Below are 22,595 nucleotides of genomic sequence, written 5' to 3'. Positions count from 1 at the left end.
GTCTGCGGTTGTGTGTGTGGGTGGACGCTGCAGCCCGGGAGGGGCAGGCACCACCCTCAGAGACCGACAGATGGACTTGGGATCCACAGCACTTACTCTGTGCCCTCAAGGCCAAGGAAAGTGGGCGGCGACGGTCCGCGGCAGCCTGTCCCTGCGCCGGCGGCCTCGGAGCAGACGAGGCTCGGTGCGGCCTCCGTGCGCCGTTGTCCCCACGCAGGCCTGCCCCCCTGGCCTGTTAGCTCTGCTGTCAGACCGTGACGCTGACAGTAGATTAATGTCTCTTTAATCAGCCAAAATGAACGCGGCGCGCTGCTGACAGTCCAATTTTCTGCTAACAGATTGTAGCCTCACGAAACCCAGCGCTCAGCTGATTTTTATTTCTGCCAGAGATAATTCAGCACGGGAGGACCAGCCACCGTCGGCCCATCCGCCGCCTCGCCATTCAATAAATCTTGCCGCCGAGGCGTTTCTCACCCACCTGTCAGGCGCTGCCTGCCGGGGACGGACCGGGGCTCTGCAGACCAGTGGCATTTAGAGGCCGTGGCGGAGCCGGGAGGCGCGCCGTCTGTGCCATCCGTGCTGGGCCTTTTCCCACCACCCCCCGCTTGCTGGACCTCCACTGTGCTGCCGAGGATGTCAGAGGCCCCGGGGCCTGGGGGGCTGTGTGCGCGTGTGAGCATGTGTGCATGTACCTGTGTGTTCGTGTGCACGCGAGTGTGTACGTGTGCATTATAACAGTTATACTCGAGTGTATGCGTGTGAGCGTGTGTGCAGGTACCTGTGTGTCCGTGTGCATGAGAGTGTGTACGTGTGTGTTATAACAATGTATACTCGAGTGTGCACGTGTGAGCGTGTGTGCAGGTACCTGTGTGTCCGTGTGCACGCGAGTGTGTACGTGTGTTATAACAGTGTATACTCGAGTGTGCACGTGTGAGCATGTGTGCAGGTACCTGTGTGTCCGTGTGCACGCGAGTGTGTACGTGTGTTATAACAGTGTATACTCGAGTGTGCGCGTGTGAGCATGTGTGCAGGTACCTGTGTGTCCGTGTGCATGCGAGTGTGTACGTGTGCGTTATAACAATGTATACTCCAGTGTGCATGTGTGAGCGTGTGTGCAAGTACCTGTGTGTCCGTGTGCACACGAGTGTGTACGTGTGTGTTATAACAGTGTATACTCGAGTGTGCGCGTGTGAGCATGTGTGCAGGTACCTGTGTGTCCGTGTGCACACGAGTGTGTACGTGTGTGTTATAACAGTGTATACTCCAGTGTGCGTGTGTGAGCGTGTGTGCAAGTACCTGTGTGTCCGTGTGCACACGAGTGTGTACGTGTGTTATAACAGTGTATACTCGAGTGTGCGCGTGTGAGCATGTGTGCAAGTACCTGTGTGTCTGTGTGCACGCGAGTGTGTACGTGTGTTATAACAGTGTATACTCGAGTGTGCGCGTGTGAGCATGTGTGCAGGTACCTGTGTGTCCGTGTGCACGCGAGTGTGTACGTGTGTGTTATAACAATGTATACTCCAGTGTGCATGTGTGAGCGTGTGTGCAAGTACCTGTGTGTCCGTGTGCACACGAGTGTGTACGTGTGTTATAACAGTGTATACTCGAGTGTGCGCGTGTGAGCATGTGTGCAAGTACCTATGTGTCTGTGTGCACGTGAGTGTGTATGTGTGTGTTATAAGTGTATACTTGAGTGTGTGCGTGTAAGCATGTGTGCATGTACCTGTGTGTCCGTGTGCACGCAAGTGTGCGAGTGATGTGTGTTTCAGTATGCAAGTGGGTATTTGCATGTGTGAGCATCATGTGATGTGCATGTGTGTCTGTACACTCAAGTGTGCACATGTGAGCGTGTTCATATAATGTGTGTGTCCAAGTGCATGTGAGTGCGTGAGAGTGCGTGGGATGTATCAGTATGCACGCGGGTATTTGCGTGTGTGTGTGGTGTGTGTGTCGGTGTGCACCTGAGTGTGTGCACCCGTGTGCGTGTGCACATGTGTGGGGCCCAGGCCATCTCGGGTTTTTTGTGGCTCTCCAGCCATCTTTCCCAGGCTGTCACCTCCTGTTCCTGTTTTCGTGAAGGTGCAGAGAACAACCCTTGGTCCACCCGCTCCAAGAGGAGCGTCCGGTGATGTGCAGGTGGATGCTGAGCCTACAGCTGGGCGGGGCATCCTGCCCGACCACAGACTCCTCAGGGGCATTTCGGGTGCTTCCAGGAGGCTCGTCCCAGCGGTGCTTTCAGACTCTGCCTCCAAATGAGACCACGTCGCCGGTGTGGCCCCTTGCACCTGCCTACTGCTTTCCTCGGGGTGGCCCGGGCACACACAGCCTGCTGGCCTCCCTTCCCCCGAAGGCCTGTCCCAGAGGGTGCACCCCGCCAGGCTTTACCTCGGGACCTGGTTCCTGGGGAGTCTGTGGGCAGCCGGGGCCTCTGTCTCTGATCCTCCCCAGCGTCCGAGTCCTAATTTCCTGCTGCCTTTGCCGTGCTGGACGGGGGTGGGGCGGAGTACTCTGGGGCTGGACCCAGGCCTGAGTCATGGAGAGCCCTTCGAGGGGTCTGGTTCCACGGGGGACTCAGCGAGCTTCCCTTCAGATCCCTGCCACCACCATAAATTCTTTCTTTAAAAAAGCCCGAAATGATTGAGTGTGAGACCCAGTCATTAGAGGCCATGCTTCCAGCACCTCTCAGCGAGCTGAGGTGTGAGATGCTGGTGCCCAGGCGGCAGGCCGGCGGGGAGATGCCCCTGTTGCCTCTGTGCCCCACGCCTCTATCCTTCCCACCTGGAACAGCCCCGAGTCCATGCTTGGACCCGCCCTGGCCTGCCTGGAGACGGCCCAGCCTCCTGCCTGCATGGGAGGACCAGTGGGGTGGGGTGGGCATCCCCAGCAGCTCCCCGCTCCCCTCTGGACAGCTTTGTCCCGTTCCTCCAGGGCTGAGAACCCAGAGGTATCCCACCCCTTGTTCCACGGGTCACTCTGCCCCCCCCCAGCACTTGCTGGACCTCCACGGGCCAAGCCAACGGGGGGAGCCGCTGGGGCTCTCAGCTGCCTCCCCACACGCCGTGGACGGGCGGCTTCGCTCATCCGTGCGGCAGACACGTGTGCTGATGTCTCTGCCTGGGTCAGGGTCCCAAGTGGGCTCCCAGCCCGGCAGGGAGACAACACAGCAAAGGTGACCGCCCAGCAAACCGTCCCATGCAGGGCTGGGCAATTAGGGCAGGAAAGGCCAGTAGGTGGGACTCGTAACATGACTGTCCCTTCTCGTGTCCCAGGCAGACATCATGAATCAAATGCAGCACTGCTTTTACTCGGAAGAGCAACACGCCTCGCTGCTCCAGGATGAATCTTTTCCCGAGTGGATCTCTGCCGGAAAACCCGGCCACGTGGTGTCCTTCCTGCTGGGGGGCCCACCCTCCTTCAGAAGCCCAGAGCTTCGTGCCCCAGCTCTGCCACCTCTGCCCGGCCAGGCCCTGGGTCTCCACCGGGCAGGCATGCCGCACAATCGAACTCAAACCTTGGTGTGCAATATTCGGAACGTCCATGCTGCCCACTCACTGGCTGATGGCAGCGCCGCATCATGCTGAGCCCGCCACAGCCCCCCCCACACCTGGAGATGTGACCTCTCCCCCCAAAGGGGTCATGGGCCTTGCTAAGGTCACGCACCTTGCACCTGTGACTGTGTGCCGAGGCCCAGGGACAAGGGACCCGGTGACAGCCTTTCTGGCCTCCTCCTCCCCTAGGTCCTAGAGGGTGGGCGGGCATCGCTGGTCACCCCTACGTGGACACAGATTTCTCCCTCTGATGTCATGGGTCAGCAGCTCCCAGGGACCTATTTTCAGAGCTGCTCCAGTCTTGCTCTCCGCCACCCACGGGCCAGTCTGACGGCAGCCAGGCCCCACGTGGGGGATCCCCGGGTAGGACAGCTTCACCCGGCTTGCCAGGGCTGGAGCAGGGGCGAGAAAAGCCGGGGTGTCCTGGCCCCTGGCACTCTGGCTCCGGAGCCAGCTCTCGGGGATACCTGACTCCCCAGCCTCCTAGGACCACTGCCCTCCTCAGAAAGGGGTTTGGCAAACCCTGCCTACAGGGGTGCAGACAGGAGCTGAGGGTCCCGAAGGGACGGGATCTAATACAATGACACAGGACCTGGCTGACCCCAGCCAGGAGGGTGGGGGTGGGGAGAGGTACCTGAGCCGTCAGTGGAACTGGACCAGGGGCAACCCCAGCTGGGGGGCGGTGACAAATCCCCAGTTGGTGCGCCCCTCCTGTCACCTTCACAGGCTCCCACTGGATGGAAACTTCCAGAAGCCAAAGGATGCAGGTGCCGCTACTGCTGCCCACACCAGACAAGGAGCAGGGGCAGCCGGAGCACAGGTCTGAGGGGCAGAGGGGCAGATGTGGCCCGGCGGGCGGTGGCTCCAGGAATCCACCCAAACTGCCCCGATGGACTGTGGGCCTCCTTCTGCCCCCAGGACGATCTCCCTCTGGACCCTTGCCCTGCATCTGCCCCCGCCCAGGGAGTGTCAGGGTTGGCACCTGGGCTGTCCTCCTTCTGGGTCAGCAAAGCCACTGGTCCTGCTCCTTGACCTCTGCTGAGCCCCTCTGAGACCCTAAGTGGATGAGTCCAGCATCGAAGGGCCTCTGCTCCCCATGCCGGCACTTGAGTGGTCCCTGGAGTGGCCGGGCAGGGGGGATTCTACCACCCCGTTTATCTGGCCTGGGATTTATTCCAGGAGCAAGGTGATGCGTCTGATGGGGACGGCACGGGCCCGGCTCTGAGCAGGATGGAGAGGCTGGGCTGTGGGCAGTGATTCCTGACGAGGCTGGGCACCCACCTGCCCTGCCCACAGCGGTGCAGACGGCAGCCCGCTTGCAGCACCCTCCAGAGAGCTCTGCGGGGAGGCAGAGAACTATTTCTCCAGAAAGACTGAGGCTCAGGCCTGGCCCCTCACTCCTCCACGAAGGCCCCATGGCCGGCCCAGCCCCGCGGGACGGCAAGGATACCTGCTCCTGTCGGTGCCGGGACAGGTTGGGCCGTGGGGCCTGCGGGGTCCTGCGTGTGGCGGGGCTGGGCCCCGGGCAGGAGGGCCTTTCCGGGAAGGCCTGTGGACCACGCCAGGCCACGTGAGGGCTGGGGGCAGCCTGGAGCGGGTAGGGCGGGGTGGGACCGGGCGGCAGAAAGAGAACACGCAATCGTCCTCACTTATTCTCTGGTCCCCGAGCACCTGAGTCGTCCACTGGACGCACTTAGGATGGGAAATGCCAGGTCTGTTCTGGGATGTGTCCGTCGCCAGGTTCGCGGTTTGGGAAGCGCTGGAAGGGGCACGCCCACTTTTTTTAAGGCGATGACGAGTGTTAAGGACACAGCCCGTGCTCACAACCACAGCTGGGTCCTCGGACAGCTTGATCTTTGGGACTAGACTTTGTGCGAGTCAAGCACTACTCAGGAGCACGCGGGTGACAAAGGCAACATTTCGGCTTCTCGGGAGGGGGCGAGATACCCTTCCCGAGATTCATGATTAAGTACCTGTTTGTTCTTCTTAAATAAAAACCTTACTTTGCTCTGGCCTCCTAAGGGGCTCTCATCCCAGGCCCCCAAAGTAATCTCTAGACATCGTGTGCGTCATATTTAAACGACCCTGAGCCCTCTGGCCTGAGGGGCAGCGGCTGCAGAGGCTGCGGCCCGTGTGCCCCCAGATTCACATGTCTGTACGTGTGCATGCACACACTCATGAGCAGCACCTCTCAGACACACAAGTGCACACGGACATGTCCACATACACGGGCACTGATACACGCAACACGGAGATGCGTACCTGCACAGATCATGGATATGCACATGTGTGCACACGCACACGGACATGTCCACATACACGGGCACTTATACACACAACACGGAGATGCGTACCTGCACAGATCATGGATATGCACACGTGTGCACACACGCACACGGACATGCCCATGCACATGTGCACTTATACACGCAACACGGAGATGCATACCTGCACAGATCACAGATACGCACATGACCACGTGTGCACACATGGACACGCTCGAAGACCTCACAGGGACCCAGGGCCCCTCCAGCCCTCTGACAGGTCGTGGGCGTGGGGCTCTCCAAGTGCTGTGCACCACGGGCCCCACAGCGGGAAGACGCTGCCAGGGGCCCAGCTGTGGTGCGTACATGGATGTGCGAGCCTGCGAGTGTGCATGTTGTGTAAGTGCAGATGCAGGGAGAAGCACACTGGTGCGTGTCTGTATCACACTGCTGCTGTGCGTGTGCATGCATGTGGCTCATCTTCACGCACCTGCCGCACTTACACACGTCCTCATCTGGACTTGTGCTCAGGTGCCTGGGCATGGGGCCAGGGCCAGGGGCCACTCCAGGCTGGGGGACAGCCGCCCGGGGCCCTCCGGTCCTGTGTCCCCTCCACTGCCCCAGTTCTGAGTCACCAAGGATGCGGGCAGCCTCCCCGGCTCTGCTCTGGCTGTCCCAGGACCGGGGATCAGGGACCTGGTCCCCGCGGCAGGTCCTGACCCCGAGGGCCGCCCCGCCCCCGCGGCCCCGTTTCCACTGACAGGCTGGCATTTCCCTTCCTGTTTGCTCTTTCTTCTCCCTGACAGGTCGACAAGCACAGCCGTGTTCCCTGACAGACAGAAATATCAGACCCCAAGCACCGGGACAAAGCTGGCTTTAAACTTTAACGAGTGGCCGTAATGGAAATAAAATGTAAAACTCGCTTTCAAATGTGGGGTTTCTGTTTTATCGGAGAAGAGGTGCCCTAAATAATAAATAAACTACGCGTTTCGGTTCGTTTACATGCGTGAATATTTAAAACATGCAAAAATGTGGAAGACGCATTTGCTGGGAACAGAAGGAAACACTTATTTAACTCCAAAAATGAATAAATAAAGGAAGGCGGAGGGCAGGAGTCGGGGAACACAGAGCAGATGTATCTTTGTCCCGGGCGGCGGGGCGCGGCTCTGGGGACAGGCCGCCTGGCACGCGCTGTCTCCGGCGTCCGCGCTGCGCCCCCCCAGCCGCTCCCTGAGCCCCGGCTCCCCTGCGCGCAGTCTGTGGACCCAAGCACTTGCCCGCCCGTCCTGCCTCTCTCTCTTCTGACATTCTTCGTTCTGTGAACACCTGCACCCCTGGTTCAGTGCCCGCTGTGCCCTGAGGCCGCATGAGTCCCCAGGACGCCAAAACAGGAACAAAGTCGCAGAAGTGGACTCCCTCTCAGTCTGCAGGGCACAAGTCCGAAATCCGGGCGCAGTCCCTCCAGAGGCTCAGGGAGGCTCCTTCCCACCTCTGCCAGCTCCCGGGGGCTCCAGGTGTCCCTCTGACCTCTGCTCCGTGGTCATGTGGCTGCCTTCTTCCCATGTCTCCTCCTCTTCTAGGACCTGGCCGTTGGATGAGGGCCCGCCCTCATGCCCTGATGCTATCCATCTGCCAAGACCCTATCTCCAAATTAGGCCACATTCACAGGTACCAGGGGTGAGGACCCACGGCTCCGGTGCACCATGAAGCTCCCCGGGACCTTTTCTGGGCAGGGTCCCTCTGCCTGCCGGTGGGCTGGGGGACAGAGAGCTGAGGTCCTCCATGGGGTTCTGCTGGGGACGCCCGGGCCTCCACCTCCCTGCCCCCCCGTCAGCCACGGGGCCTCTGGAATTAACTGGCGTTTGCTGTGCCTTGGACCCCTGGCGTTTTGCATCTCCGAATCTGGAGGAGAGGCCGTGGGCTCTGAGGACACTTGGGAACATATTTTCAAAACCCTGTTAGGCCTGGAGTGCATTGGCCATGTTCGCGGGGTGGAGATGCGAGGGCCCCTGCCAGCATCGGCAAGCACTTCAGACCAAGTGGACGCTCATCTCCGCACCTGTTCTTCGCGGCGCCCCAGGGCAGGTGTGGGCGCCAGGAGGGACAGCGGGCGGGGCCGGAAGCCCTTCCGGGAGGGGGGTTGGCCTGCAGGTCGCCATGCTAACCACCCGCCCTTTCCTCATCACGCGGCCGCGGCCCCCCCGCCCCAGCACGCCAGCGGCCGTGTCCTTGCTTAAAGGAAAGCAGGCTGGCAAACGGAACCCACTTTCTGAAATGCCCGTGGGCTTTGTCAGATCCTCTGCAGAACTTCCTAAAGGTTTAAGAAGGAGGTGGTATTTCCCGGGGCCCACTCTGGCCCCCGTGCCCCCGAGGAGAGTGGTAAGGCCACTGCCTGGTAAGTGGCTTCCCTGTGGACGCGGGTGTTTTGGTCTTGCGTGGTTCCCATGGCACGTCCCCGTCCCGCAGAAGAGGAAGCGGCTCCGCGAGGCTGGGCAGGAGGGCAGAGCCAGGACAGAGACCTGGGCAGGCCTGGGTCTGTGCCCGGGGTCAGCAGGGCCCAGTTACCTGGCAATCTGCTTTGCTCCATTACCCCGCAATCCTGGAAACCCACTGTTGCTTTTAATGATAATTCCTTTTGCTCACCCACCTGGGAGATTTCACAGAGTCACCGGTCAATTATTCATCGCCGCGCCCTCCCGGGATGGAGCAGCGGCAGAAAGGCTCCCAGTCTGCAGAGGGCTTTCTGATGTTGGTGCATTAAATTTTAAACTTGGACACGTCTGTGGCCAGCCGTTTTCAGATATCAGGAAGCTCAGGCCAAAGGGACTGTGTGCTCTGGAGTCTTGGTGACAAGGACAGCCCAGGAGGTCCCTAGGACAGAGCCGGACGCAGGCTTCTGGGGGGGAAGAAGTTTCCTGAGCTGTAAGCACACTGGTCAGGTGGAGGGAGAGCTCCCCACAGGCCCGGGCGTGCTGTCCTCGGGATTATCACATTTGTCCTACTCCCCTCGGAGGTCAGTGGGGAGCAGCCCAAGAGTCAGCAGCAGCCAGGTTGCCCGTGGGGAAGCCGAGGTGTGGCTTCCTTTAGAAAGTCCCCGGGGGCCCAGGAGGGGTGTTTGCGGAGGCTGCAGTTCCCGCTCGCAGGCATCGTGCCTGCCGCCCCTCCGCGGTGCCGCGTGCAGACAGACGGAAGGCTCCTGGGACGGCAGCCGCGGCCGGCCCAGCCCGTTCTCATTACGGCCGGATAGAAGCCCGTGAAATTCTAACACTAACATCATTTCTTTCAGCGGCATCGCGGCAGAACGGCTTTACAATGGTGTTTTACGCGCTACATGTGCACCATAAATATTTCCATAAAAACATGCATTAAAATATAAAAGTGGGCCCCTGAATATCAGAAGTTGGGAGGGAGAAAACCCACAGCAAAGCCATGTGGCGGCCTGCCTGGCGGGAGTAGCTGAGGCAGGGGCTTCCCTGTGGGTGGGGGAGGCTGAGCAGCGCCCCTTCCCCTCTCCCCCATCCCCACCCCCCAGCCCAGCCTCAGCTCTGCTCCGAGGCTGTGTCCACCCCTCCCAGGGCTGCCCCTCTCTGGACCCACACCTGGGGATGGACGGTCCTGCCCAGCCTCCACTCGTAGCTGCCCCCAACCACGTTCTCCCCAGGTGAACCCTTCCCAGCCAAGCCCCCATCAAGGTGGACCCGTGTGGCAGGGTCGGTGTTCCCCAGACCACACTTGCTCACCTATGGGCCCTTCTCGGAGCAGGACGGTCCACCCCTCTCACTGCCCCTGTGTGCACGTTAGCTAACTCATCCATGCTCCACAGTGGCCCCACGTGGGAAGCGGGCACAGAGATGTTAAGCAACTTGCCTAGGGTCACACAGCCGGGAAGTGGGGGGCCCCTGGCTCCAGACCCCTAAGGTCCCTGAGGACCCTGGATGGCCGGAGGCCCCTCCTCTCTGGCCGCCCCTGACTCAGGGTTGCACCACGCTTTATATCACCGCTCCTGCAGGAGTCTCGGCCCAGGGCGTGGGGCGCAGCTGCAGGTCGGTGCTCAGGTCTCCCGGCCCTGGATGCTTTGGAGCACAGGATGCCCATCCCTGTCCCCGGCTCTGCTTATTCCTTGGCGAGGGGGGACCATCCACACAGTTGCCTGGCAGCCCCCCATACCCACAGCCTCATCCACAGCTCCGGCCTCCCCTCCCACCACGAGAGTGCCAACCTGCCCCGCACACCCCCCCCCCCGACCCTGGATGGAGGCCCCGGGCACAGCCTCTGAGACCCCCCCATCTGGCTGCAACCCTGCCTGTGTCTTCCCAGCCAGGCCTGCGGCCAGAGACCCCAGCATGTGGAGATGGCTCTGTCCCTGCCCCTGGCCCCTCCTTTCTGTCCAGAGGTCAGGACACTTCTCTGTAGGTCCCCGGAGGCCACGCTTGCAAGCTCACTGTGGACAAGGTTAGGTGCCTATTTGAGGTCACAAGGGGGGTGAGGCTGGAGGAAAGGCAGCTGGACCTCCGCCCCCAGGGCCGCAGCATGGCCTGGAGAGCGGAAGACAATGGGTTTTTCTGCTGGAGCCCAGCTGAGAGCAGGATAGCCGGCATCCAGGCAGGGGTGGGGGGAGCAGAGCTGTGTCCTGAGAGACGGAGCCCCGGAGGGACAGCGCTGCAGGGACGCCCACAGGCTGTGGCGACGTCCCTGTGTTCCTGGGGACGACAACTGAAACCCACTTGGAAGAGAGGTCAGATAGAAGACAGAAACAGGACAGGAGGGTGCACGGGGCGCCCTGGGACCCCACCGCTCCCAGTTCTGCCGGCTGCGGGGAGGTCCACCCCAGCCTCGCAGCCGAGTGACGGGATCACTCCGGACTGGGGGAGCATCCCCACACCCAGACCTCATGGAGAGCAGAGCTGAGCTCCCAGCTGCGAAGCAAATGCGGGAGAAAAGCCAGCTCTGCCTGGCCCCCGCGCCCCCGTCCCCCAGAGCGCGCGCCCAGGAAGCCTCGCGGCCGGAGCCCCCTGGTGGTGAGTGGCCGCCACTGCAGCGGGCTGTCCTGGGCAGGACCCCAGGCCCAGGTCTACCAACCTCTGACCTCCGGGGACCTGAGCCCGTGGCTGGACTTAGCAAATCAGAATCCGGGAAACCCGCTAAATGTGAACGCAGATCAACAAGGGGTTCCGTGTAAGTCTGTCCCAGGCAGCATGCAGGCGGGACACCGGGAATGCAATCGCGGCTGGCGGGAACCTCAGTGACTGGCCCGGACGTCAGCTGCCCGCCGCGCGGAGGGTGTGTGGAGAGAAGAGACGGGAGAGCCAGGGAACAGCGCCTGAGGCTCTGAGCCCGACCGGGAGCCGTCCCCCGGATCAAGGCCCTGGGTGGGGGCAGGTAGCGGGCGGTCCGCCTCGGAGCAGGTGCGAGCCCGAGGCGGGCGGTCCCGGGGTCTCCGGGCAGGGGCAAGGCACACGTGCAGCTCCCCCTCCCCGGGGTCAGCTTCCCGAGCTGCCCTGTCGTCCTAACGGGCGCAGCCCCCGCGTCTGTGGGGAGCCGGGCCGCCGGGAGCCCCCGGGAACGTGAACCGACTCCCAGCTCAGTTCCCGTCTCCAGCCTGGCCACGGGGCCGCGGGGGCATCCGCTGTGGCCTCCCGGGGAGACCCCGACCCCCTCATCAACCCACACCTTGCCCAAGCCCCTGGACCGCTGGCTGGCCACGGCTTCTCTGAGGCGCGTGGCCCGCCCCGGCTGGGGGCTCCGAGGGCCACTGTGCCCGTGTCCTGTGCTGGCTGGTGACCAGGGCTCTGGAACGCAGTCCTGAGCGTGAGGGCTGCTTGCCCCTCTTCCTGCATGGGCCAGGGCTGGGGGCCTGGGTTCCCCTGCACCAGGGTGATGACGGGGGATGAAAGGGGAATGACAGAGCAGGTCCCATGTTGTCCTCTCTGGCCCAGGCCCCCGTGAGCTGGGCTCGGAGGATTCCAAGCAGGCCCCTCGGCGGCAATGACAGACCGTCAGGACCCCTGGGGCTCAGGCGTCCCTGGAGGTCAGCATTGTCCTCAAGGATGGGCTCCTTCTCTCCCCTCTCTCTGCCAGGGTGACAGGGGGCTTGGGGACCCAAGGAGGAGGTTGAGGGTGCACATTCGGGGAGGTCTTGGCGCCCCCACCCAGGGGCCAGCCCCACTCAGGACTTGCTTTCCCTCTGCCCCCTGCCCCAGCCCCTCACACCTCGGGTGTCCACCTGGCCTGGCTGCAATGTGCCCGCTGCTGGGCAATGTTCCCGGACACCGTCCCCCCAGCATACACACACCCGACCAGAAGGAGTCGTGACCCCTCCAAGGTTCGAAGCTCAAACCGTGCCCCACCTGGGTGCCCACAGGGGGACACAGGGGCCTGAGGCCCCAGACCAGTGCCAAGAAGAGTGTGGTCGGCAGGAGAGTGACCCTAGGGGTGTGAGCACGGGGCTTCACGGCAGAAGGGACTTTGCAGAGGGAGCTGTGCTAAATGTGTGGGGGAACCCCTGGGTACCTGGGTGGGCCTGTTATCATCCCTGAAGAGGGAGCCGGGGGTCAGGGGGATGTGTGGCCGTGGAACCAGGGGTCAGAATGTTAAGGGTGCGAGCCAGGGAGTGCAGGGTCTTCCGGACCCTGGGGACGGTGAGGCCACAGGTTCCCCCGGAGCCTCTGGAAGGAGCTCAGGACGGTCGAACGGCGAGGACCGCCCCTCTGCCCGGCTGACGGGCTTCAGCATCAGGTGAGTCCTGGCCCATCTTCCTGCAGCGATGTGGCCCAGGGCACCACGATTCTCTCCTCTGGGCCTCATTCCGCACCTGCAAACAAGGTGACCGTTGTCCCCACCTGAGGAGAGGAGGGGCAAGACATCCGAGGCCCTGAATCCTTCGGTCCAGCCAGGAGAGTCTGTGTTACTCAGGTAAGAAAAGTTATCTGGGGCCTGCGGTATATACTATACATGTAGGGTTCTTACCCTTTATGGGATCATTTATGTGCTTATTTGCTTGGGACAATGAATGGCTAGACGGTGTTACAAACGGGAGCCTGGGATCATATCTGCGCTTTGAAAAGCTCTTGTGGGACCACATCTCACGCACGTTCCCTTTTACTTGCGGGGAGGGGTGAGGAGCAGCATTTGCTTGCATTGGACCCCCCACTCCCCTATGGCTGGCATAACCCCATCAGAAGGGGGAGGGATTCCGTCGAGTTGTCCGGCTGCCGCTGCCAGGGGACCCCATGTGGCTGCAGGAAGGAGGGCTGGACGCCCCCCCTTGGGTGCGGGAAATGGGGTGCGAGCCTCCTCTTGGCAGCCGGGAGGCTGGGGTCTCAGGGGCCTGCTTCTGGGGGGTTGGGGTCTCAGGCAGGAGAGCCTGTTCTAAGATTTTCCACAGCCACTTCCCTGGAGCCTCTCCGATGTCCGAGGTGCACTCGCCAGGATGGGCCTCAGACAGTGGGTGGGGTTGTGTCTTTGGGGTATTTTCTCTGCTGGGAAGAATTAGGCAGGGGGTGGGCTCAGAGCAATCCCTCCCTCCCGGCGGCTGTGGCACGTCCTGGGGACAGGCGGTGCCTGGCGCGTGACCCACGCCGCGGGCACGTGGGGCTTGCAGTCTGCCCTTCCCACCGCTCTGCAGAGAGGAAAGTCACGCCTCCGTTTTATTGTATTATCTCAGCCTCGGCGATAGCTGGTCCAGGAAAGAGCAGCAAGTAAGGGAAACGCCTCCGTCGATTGCACACAGAAGGCAGAGAAGAGCCCGTGGTCCAACCCGAGAGAGACTGTCCCGACGAGATGCTGGGGGCATGGTGTCCGCGGATCTGTGACCCCTGCCCCATCTGTGCCAAACCAGCCCAGATCAGCCACCCCCCAGGGAGACGCACACACCGTCTGGGGGCCCCAGCACGCCCACAGCCCCGCTGGCCCTCCCGGCGAGCGCTGGGACCCGCGGTGGCCCGGCACAGAGTGCCCCTGCGCGCAATTTGCCACGCCGCGTAAAACCTCTGAGCACCGCTATGGGTCCCGGATCGTTTTACAGCAAAACTCGGTGTCAGTGTTACGCTTTGAAACATTTAAGAAACAACAGTTTATGGTCTCAGATCTTTACGTTTTGGAAGACCAAACACCCCGCTCACGTTGGCCCAACCGGTGTTTGACGTTCCGGAGGAACGCCATCGTGTTACAACAGGGAGAATGTCCCATGAAGAAAGCGCCCAAATCACTCCAACATGTTTCTGGTTTCACATCCCCGCCCTGAGGAAATGCGTTTGTGTTCTCAGGACTGGAGTCGAAATCCTCGGAAAGCGGATATTTTTAGACAAGCACACTGGGAATACAGGCACCCACGGTGGCACCCACGGATGATGCAGCCACGGACGACGCAGCCACGGCAGCACCCACGGACAATGCAGCCACGGACGACGCAGCCACGGCGGCACCCACGGACAATGCAGCCACGCCTCTCCCCAGGGCTCTGGGCCCGGCAGGTGCAGGAAGGAGCGCCAGTGGCTGGTCCACTCCCATGAGGCCACGGCATCCTCCCTGGCCGTGGGGCTTGGGAGACGGGCCTCCCTGTGCATGCGGCTGTCACCCACTTGCTTCCTGTGTGCGGGGCTGGGAGCCTATGCTGCATGTCTGCATACGGAATGTGTGGCGGTGCACACAGGGCCCGTCTGCGTCCACACAGTGCGTGGCCAGGCCTCCCACTCAGGGCCGCCGGCTTGCTCGGGCTGGGGTGGGGTGGGGGCCCAGCTGGACGGTCCTGCAAATGCACCAGGTTTGCAGACCTGCGGGGGAGACAGACGGCATTTCTGCTCCTCATTGGAACAAACCCAGCATGAAAATCATTGCGAGAGTAGAAATACAGATCCCGGAGGTGTGTTTACAGAACCGCGGCTGTTTCAACTACTGGGGGAACTCACTGGAGCCCCGCAGCGAAGGTCAGAGGCCGAGAGGAGAGCAGGGCCCACGTTGCTATGGCCCGGGGATGCTGGGGAGAAGGTGGTGGAGCTGTTCTGAGTTCTCTGCCCGCTGTCCAGCATTCTTTACGTGGCCGTCTGTTCCTCACGCTGTGTGGGGAAAATGCCAGCAGACAACATCTTTGTGGGCTAGACTGTGGCTCAGAGCAGGTGTCTGTTGTCCAAACTAGATGTCCCCAGAACCTGTGAGCCCACGCCAGCCAGCATCTGTTTTCCCCAACTCAGGAAAGGCCTAGATGTCACAGAGAGTCTCGAGACCCGTGTCCCCACTGCAGTGCTGCTGGGCTCGGCCTCATACCCCGATACGGTTGGCTGGGGGCGGCCCATGGCCGGCCAGGGGACAGACCACGTGTGAGCCTTTGTCCCCAAAGCCAAGCAGCGGCCGGCCCCAGGAAGAGCCCAAGGCTTGCGCTGGGCACCAGGGGCAGGTCTCTCGCCAAAAGTGCAGGGGTGGCTCATGACTCTACCCTCCGGAGAGGAAGAGGGGGGACGGGCAGTCTGTGCGTGCTGGTGATATGTGAATTCAAAGCCATGACAGAGAACTGTGTAGTGTAACCACGCGTGTTAGTTTGCTGGGGTCCTAACAGACACCATAGACTGGGCGGCTTACACCACCGACACGCAATCTCTCCCAGTCCCCAACACTGGGGTCCAGGCCCAGGTGTGCGCAGGGCTGGTTCCATCTGAGACCTCTCTCCCTGGCCGTGGACGGCTGTCCTCGCCCCGTGTCCTCGCTCGATCGTCCCTCTGTGCACGTCCCCATCCCCCTTCCTCATGAGGACTCAGGTCAAATAGGATCAGAGCCCATGCCAACAACCTCACTGTCACTTGGTGATTCCTGTAGGGACCCTACTTCCCGACAGTCATACTCTCAGGTCCTGGTGGTTGGGGCTCCAACGTAGCTTTTCGGGGGGAAACAGTTCAATCTCTGCTGATATATCCTGTGCAGTATTTCGGGCATCTCAAGGCTACAAAGTTATTCGTTGCTTATCTAAATTGCAAACGTTAACTGTGCACTCTGTGTTTTGCTTTGCTAAGTCTGGCCACTGCCCTCGCTGTGGTCAGCAACGACCCCCAGACGCAGATCAGGGACGGAGGGCTCAGACCCAGAAAACCCTGCGACCTGCTGGGCCAGCACTGGCCTTCCTTGGGGGTGAGTGCGCCCCTTTACCCGGGAGGAGCTGTAGTTGGACAAGGAGAGAAGTGGGTTGTGTAGGCCCGTCCTTGAGCAGACGTGAGCATGCGTGCACGCCCACCCGTCTCGGCACGTGGACTCACCCGCGTGCACACACAGGGACCCGGGAGCCGCCAGGAGGTTCTCCGGGGCGCTAATGAGCTGCTCTGCGGCCCTAAGGAGGTCGGCCCACACAGGTCGGATTTCGGATGGTTGATGAAGGGAGTGAGGGCCAGGACGGCCTCTGGTTACAGTTTAGGAAAAACACAGGGCGAGTCTCCAGTTCAAAAGGCAGAAAGATGAAGGCGGGCAGCCAGAAGGGCTTACAATTTGGCTCTGTGTCCGGATGTTCCTCCTGGGAACCCCAGCCTGGCATAGACTGGGGGGCAATTAAGAGGCTGGGCCCCCCAGCTTGGCCCCGCAGTCGGGTGGGGGCAGGGTGGTCCCGGGGGGGCCCCACGGCCATGCCGTAAGTGGGCGCTTGCGCTGATGGATCCCGGGCTGCACCCCCAGCTGCAGCCGCTGCTCCCCAGTCTCAGCCAGAAGGTTGGGAAGGGTCAATGCCAGAACAGTTTCAGCTGAAAACCCTCCGATTTATTAACTGTGCTTCAGAAGCTAGTGTGTCTGTTATTTATGCTACTTTGATCTAAAAAGCTGTTTGTTTACATTTTATGACGTTATAAATCCCCGGAGAGCAGGCATGCTATTTTTATGATGCCCAGTAAGGATTCTCTTGTGAAAGCGTCCAGGGCAGGGGAGGGTCTTTATTGCCCGGCTGCCGGGGTCTTCCCTCCCACGGTCCTGCCTCGGCTGATCATCGGCCCACATGCAGCTCACAGATGCGGCTCCTGAGGAACAGCTGGGTTGGGGGCCGCTGGATGCAGAGCGCAGTGTGGCCTCTCGGAGTGCAGGAGCCCATGGGCGGCCGCGTGCTGGGCTGGCCAGGACACGGACCCCTCAGCTGGTGGCCCCCGTGCAGGCCGGGGGAGGGACGCCGGTCACTCGTGTGGTCCACGGCACCAGGCTTTCGTGGAGGCCAGGGTGGGGCCATCCTTCTGTCTACTGCAGGTGTACAGCGGGGAAATCGGTCACTCACAGCACTCGGCTCCAGCTCAAGGGGTCCTTCGCTGGGAGCAGACACAGGTCAGTGGGGCAGCCACACCTGTTCCTGCCCTCCCCCCAGGGGACGCTGAGCACACACCTGCCCTGGACCTCCAGGACTTCCAGACCAGTGTGGGGAGTGCCCAGCAGCTTGGGGCCAGCCAGCGATGCAGATTAGGGGCCAGACAAGCCCTCCCAGGGGGCGGGGTGGCTGGGATCAGAAGAGTAGGTAGACATTGTCCAAGCAGAGACGCCTAGGTGTGGGGGGCATGGGGGGTTCTGGAAGGTCAGGGCCCCCCTGAGGCCGGGCTGCCCGAGGCAGGGAGGCAAGAAGGTGGGCAGGCAGGTCCCTTCTGGGTTTTATTTTGGGAGAAAGGGCACTCAAGCCACTTTATTCTGGGAAGTCTGTGATCGAGGAGCCAGCAGGCTGTGGTGTGGGCTGACAAGCCTCGGGTTTGGCCTCTTGACGCGTCCACGGGTCATTTCTCATGGGACGGCCGTCTTTGTTGCCAGACTCACCTTCCCAGAGAACAGGGACACGGTTTTTTATCCCAGCATCCCTAGTACTTAGCAATCAGACCTGCTGATGGGGGCAAATATATTAAAAAACAAATATTCAGGGCGCCTGGGTGGCTCAGTTGGTTAAGCGACTGCCTTCGGCTCAGGTCATGATCCTGGAGTCCCGGGATCGAGTCCCGCATCGGGCTCCCTGCTCAGCGGGGAGTCTGCTTCTCCCTCTGACCCTCCCCCCTCTCATGCTTTCTCTATCTCATTCTCTCTCAAATAAATAAATAAAATCTTTAAAAAAAATAAAAAATAAAAAATAAAAAACAAATATTCATCACATACAGGAAAAGAGGAACAAATTAGTCATTAACCCTTCAGTGTCGAGGGAAAACCCTCTCTGGGCTGGTGGGTCAACGTGAATGTGTGCAGGGGCTCGCACAGGCAGTGGGGGTTCTGGGAATGTCTGCGACCAATAGCCAGTGCTGGACCAGAGGCGTTCAAACCCCCACTTTCTGGTAGTGCCGACCCCGTGGGGCCAGGGACCTCCATCCCAGAGACGGCAGCTTCCCCTCTCGAAGTCCCCACGTCCCTCCACAGCCCGAGTGCCCGATCTTCCCGGAGGCGCACGGTAGGGTCTGCCACACTCCTCCTGCCCGGCACACGTGGGCCTGGCCTCTGTGGGCTCCTCCCTGCCCATTCCGAGTGCATCCTTCTCAAAGTTGAGGGCACCACATTTTCTGAACCAAAATTCAAGGCCATCCCACTGGGAAGCAGGACTGAAATTTCTGGAGGCCAGGAGCCCAAGATCAGGGTGTTGGCTGGGTTGGTTCCTGTGAGGCCTCCCTCTTGGTGTGCACATAGATTCTCCTCCTTGTCCTCACAGGCCTGCCCTCTGTGTGTCCCTGCTGGTCTTTAGGAAAGACCCAGACTTCACTATGCTTACCATGGCCAGGTGGTGTGGGTCATATTCATAGGACAGGGGCTGGGGACACAGGACAGGGGCTGGGGACACAGGACAGGGACTGGGGGACACAGGACAGGGGTTGGGGACACAGGACAGGGACTGGGGGACACAGCACAGGGTTTGGGGGACACAGGATAGAGACTGGGGGACACAGGACAGGGGTTGGGGACACAGGATAGGGACTGGGGGACACAGGACAGGGGTTGGGGGCACAGGACAGGGACTGGGGACACAGGACAGGGGTTGGGGCACAGGACAGGGACTGGGGGACACAGGACAGTTTGGGGACACAGGACAGGGACTGGGGGACACAGGATGTCTGGCAGGGGCCGTGTCTCGGGCGGTGCTGAGTGCGGAGGAAACATTAGACTGGGGGCACAGGGAGCGGCAGGTTACAGAAGGGGTGCAGGCTAGTGGGGTGACCTGTGACAAGAGGCCCAGGCAGGTATGAGGTGGGGGACAGCATCCCAGGCTGGGGACCAATGGGACCCCAGGTGTGCAGTATGCTCTAGAGACAGTGGGGGGCAGAGTGGCTGGTGCCTCGAGGGGCAGCAAGTGGGGGCCTGGTGGGCGCCGTGGGGGGCCTGGTGCAGCCTCCCAGCAGGGGCAGGGCCATGGCAGGGCCCGGGACGGCTCTGTGCGCGTGGGAGACGCGGGCGTGTGGGCCGCAGCGCGGGTCCTGGGGGAGGTGGGCTGAGGTGGGCAGGTCCAGATGTGGTTGGAAACGCCCTGCATTATGGGCTGTGGTTCCGACCACGGACGGGCAGCCCGCGCTTCCCGATTATCGAAGCCATGGCTTATGTGAGGGTCACTCCAGGTGTTGCAGGCTGTGGGTCTGGACGAATGTCACATCGTACAGAAGAGTCTCACCCCCCTAAAAACAGGTGCTCCAGCAGCGCCCCCGCCACCCTTGGAGTGCCTGGCGCGGAGCTGAGCCCCCGGGCTCGGGATGGTGGCTCTCTGACCTGGGAGGGAGCACTGGGGCCCTGCTGTCACGCCTGCACTGTGGCACGTGCTTGCCCGCGCCCTCCGGGAGCCTGGGGCGCAGGGGAGCCAGCAGGCGTCTGGGAGGGCCGCAGACCGCTGCGGGAGCTGCTGAAGGCGCGGTGGTCCGGAGCCCGCGGGACGCGACGAACAGAGCGGAATCGGAGAGGGCACAGCGTCCTCCGGCCAGGGCGGAAGCGGACACTGGTCCCCGTTTATGGGCCCCTGTGTGCGGCAGGGTCTGTTGTGCACTTGACCCTCTGCTGCGAGGTTAAGCCGCGGCAAGCCCGCCGAGAGAACCCTCTCTTCATCTTTTATGCTGGAAGATTTTCAGGCAGAAAAGACGGATAAACCCAATACGGCGGAAAATGAAAGCAGCGAGCGTGCACATCTGTGTCTGTGATCTCCGGGCCGGAGCCGCGCGCACGCAATTATACACGGGCCTGCCCGCCGGCCGGGGCTCCAACGTGCCACCGGCTTTCAGGAAACTGGAACCTTAGAGTAAGGATCAGATGAGTTGCTAATGTTGGAAAACAAGCAAAAACCATGCTCAGGGGCTCTGTTTTATGGCTGTTCTTGAAGTCAGAATTCGCGGCTGTAACCCGACGCCACCTGACCCGCACGTTAGCTGCATTGTCAGGGAGATGGGAAGTCCAGATGACTGGGGCTCTTCTCGCACGGAGCCGCTGGTCCCACGGTGGCCCCGACGGGAGGAGCAGGCCGAGCTGTCTCGGGCGGGCTGGGGAACCGTGTGCACACCCCCGAGGGGGCCGCGGGCTGGGTCCCCCACGGCTGGCGACCAGAGCATTGTGCACACAGCGTGGCGGAAGCCTCGTGACTTTGGGGGGGCTGGCTTTGCACCGGGACCTTCGGAGGGGAGCTTGGCCTGCAGCTTGTCTGGGTTTGCCGCTCCCTAGGAGGCTGGCATCCCCGACTGCATGCCCTCTGTGCCTGGGCGCCCTGGCATCGGTTGCTGGCTGAGTCGTGTCCCCCGAAAATTCCTACCTTGAAGTCCTAGCCCCTCGTGCCCCGGATGTGGCCTTATTTGGAAATAGGGTCTTTACAGATGTAGTCGGTTAAGATGAGGTCATCGGGGCGGCCCCCGATCCCGCATGATGTCCTAAGGCGAGATCAGGACACAGACGCACACGCGGGGAAGCGCTTACAGAGGAAGCAGAGCTGGGGCGATGCGGAGATGCCGCCACCGCCAAGGGGCGCGGAGGACCGCCAGCCACCTCCGGAGGCCTCAGGAGGGAGCAGGCCCGCCCGCGCCTGGATCTCGGACTCCAGCCTCCAGAGCCAGGAGAGTCGGGGCTCCTGGGGTTGAAGCGCCGGCCCAGGGCAGGGTCACGGCGGCCCCGGGACGTCACGCGGCAGCCTGGTGCTGCTCAGAGCTGAGTGCGCCCAGTCGGCGCTGGTGGACAGGGCCCCACCCGCTCGCTCCAGCCCCGCAGACATTCGGGCTTGTTGGGGCCCCTCTGGGGGAAACGCCCCCACAGTCAGGGCGATGGAGGTGCCCAGCTTGGGGGGCAGGAATGGTCTCAGTTTGAGTCTATGCCTTTGTCAGCTTCGTGACTCACAGCCGTGCCCTGGGGTCGAGTGGGCGCCTGACCCCAGGGTCAGACTGCGTTTTCCAGTTACACGCTCAAGACCGGACACACCCCTGTTTATGGCTGCCCCCCTTCATAGCATGGGAACGGCCCTTGAAAAGATGGGAGGGTGGACATCTCGGCCCCCAAACCCACCCCCGTGTCTCCAGTGGTGGGCAGGCCGGGGAGGCCCAGGAGCCTGACCATGGAGTCGGCCCCGTGGCCTTCCCTGTCTCCCCCTCTGGTTGGGTTTGGCCAGCGGAAGTCACGGGAGGCCTTAGCTTCCTGTGCTGGACCCTGGTGGGGGCTGCGCGCCTCCCCACACCATCCTCGGGGCCAGGCCCCGTCACCCCTGCCCCCCCCGCTTCTCCCAGCCTTGCCCGCATCTTAGAGATGACCCCTCTGCTAGCCTTCCCAGACTTACCCGCGGAGCGAGCCTCCGGCAGCCCCGGGCCCCCAGCTGGTGTGGGGTGTCGCCAACCCCCCCTGCCCGCCACCCCATCTCCGCCCTCCAGCCGCAAACCCCGTGGGGCATAGTGGGACCTGCTGACGTCACTTGCCCTTCTTCCAGACTGTTGCAACCACAGACACGGCCGTGGGATTGGGGGCCATTGTGATGTGCTCACTGACGGGGACCCCTGCCTCCCCTCCGCCTGTCTTTGCAGCCGCCGGGCGGCAGGACATGAGCACACAGCCAAGGAGACGTATCAGAGTGAGCCCCGAGAACCAAGGACGATCGAGGTGGCCGATTCTTGGCCTCTCTGTTGGAGGCGGACGGTGTGGCGGCTGCCCGTCCCCCACCCCGGCGCACTAGACGTGGCTGGTGAGGCGCTCACGGAGGCCGGGCGCGCTGGGAGTCCGCCGGGGCCAGACCCTCCCTCGTCAGTCTGCCCCTATGCCCCCCGGGCTGGTGTGGGGCAGGCAGGACAGATGGCAGAGGGAGGCAGGGGTGGAGCGTGCCCGCGCCACCCCCGAAGTTCCAGAAGCCTGAAGTGATGGGGAGGAGGGTTGGGCTGCCGCTCAGAGGGGTGAGCTGGCCGACGCTCTGGGATGCCGCCCCCCACTGCACCTCAGCACCGGGAACCCAGGCGTCCGCAGGCACCCGCCTGACACCAGGGGTGCCCCCCGCCCCCTCCCCCTGCGGTTCTGGGACACCACCTGGGCGTGGCGGGGGGGCAGCCCTGACAGACTCACCCTGACCCCGAGCCAGCGAATCTGTTCAGAACTGACCCAGGGAACACACATTAGTTACCGGAGAGACTCAGGCACAGCTCTGCGCCCCCCGCCCCCGCTCTGCCCCCCTCTGCCCCCCTGCCCCCGCTCTGCCCTCCTCTGCCCCCCCTCTGCCCCAGCTCTGCCCCCCCGCCCCCGCTCTGCCCCCCTCTGCCCCCCTCTGCCCCCGCTCTGCCCCCACTCTGCCTCCCCTGCCCCCGCTCTGCCCCCTCTGCCCCCCTCTGCCCCCGCTCTGCCCCCCTCTGCCCCCGCTCTGCCCCCTCTGCCC

Source organism: Phoca vitulina, unplaced genomic scaffold, assembly GCF_004348235.1.
Source record: "Phoca vitulina isolate PV1807 unplaced genomic scaffold, GSC_HSeal_1.0 scaffold2, whole genome shotgun sequence".
NCBI lineage: Eukaryota > Metazoa > Chordata > Mammalia > Carnivora > Phocidae > Phoca > Phoca vitulina.
This window is presented reverse-complemented; position numbering follows the sequence as displayed.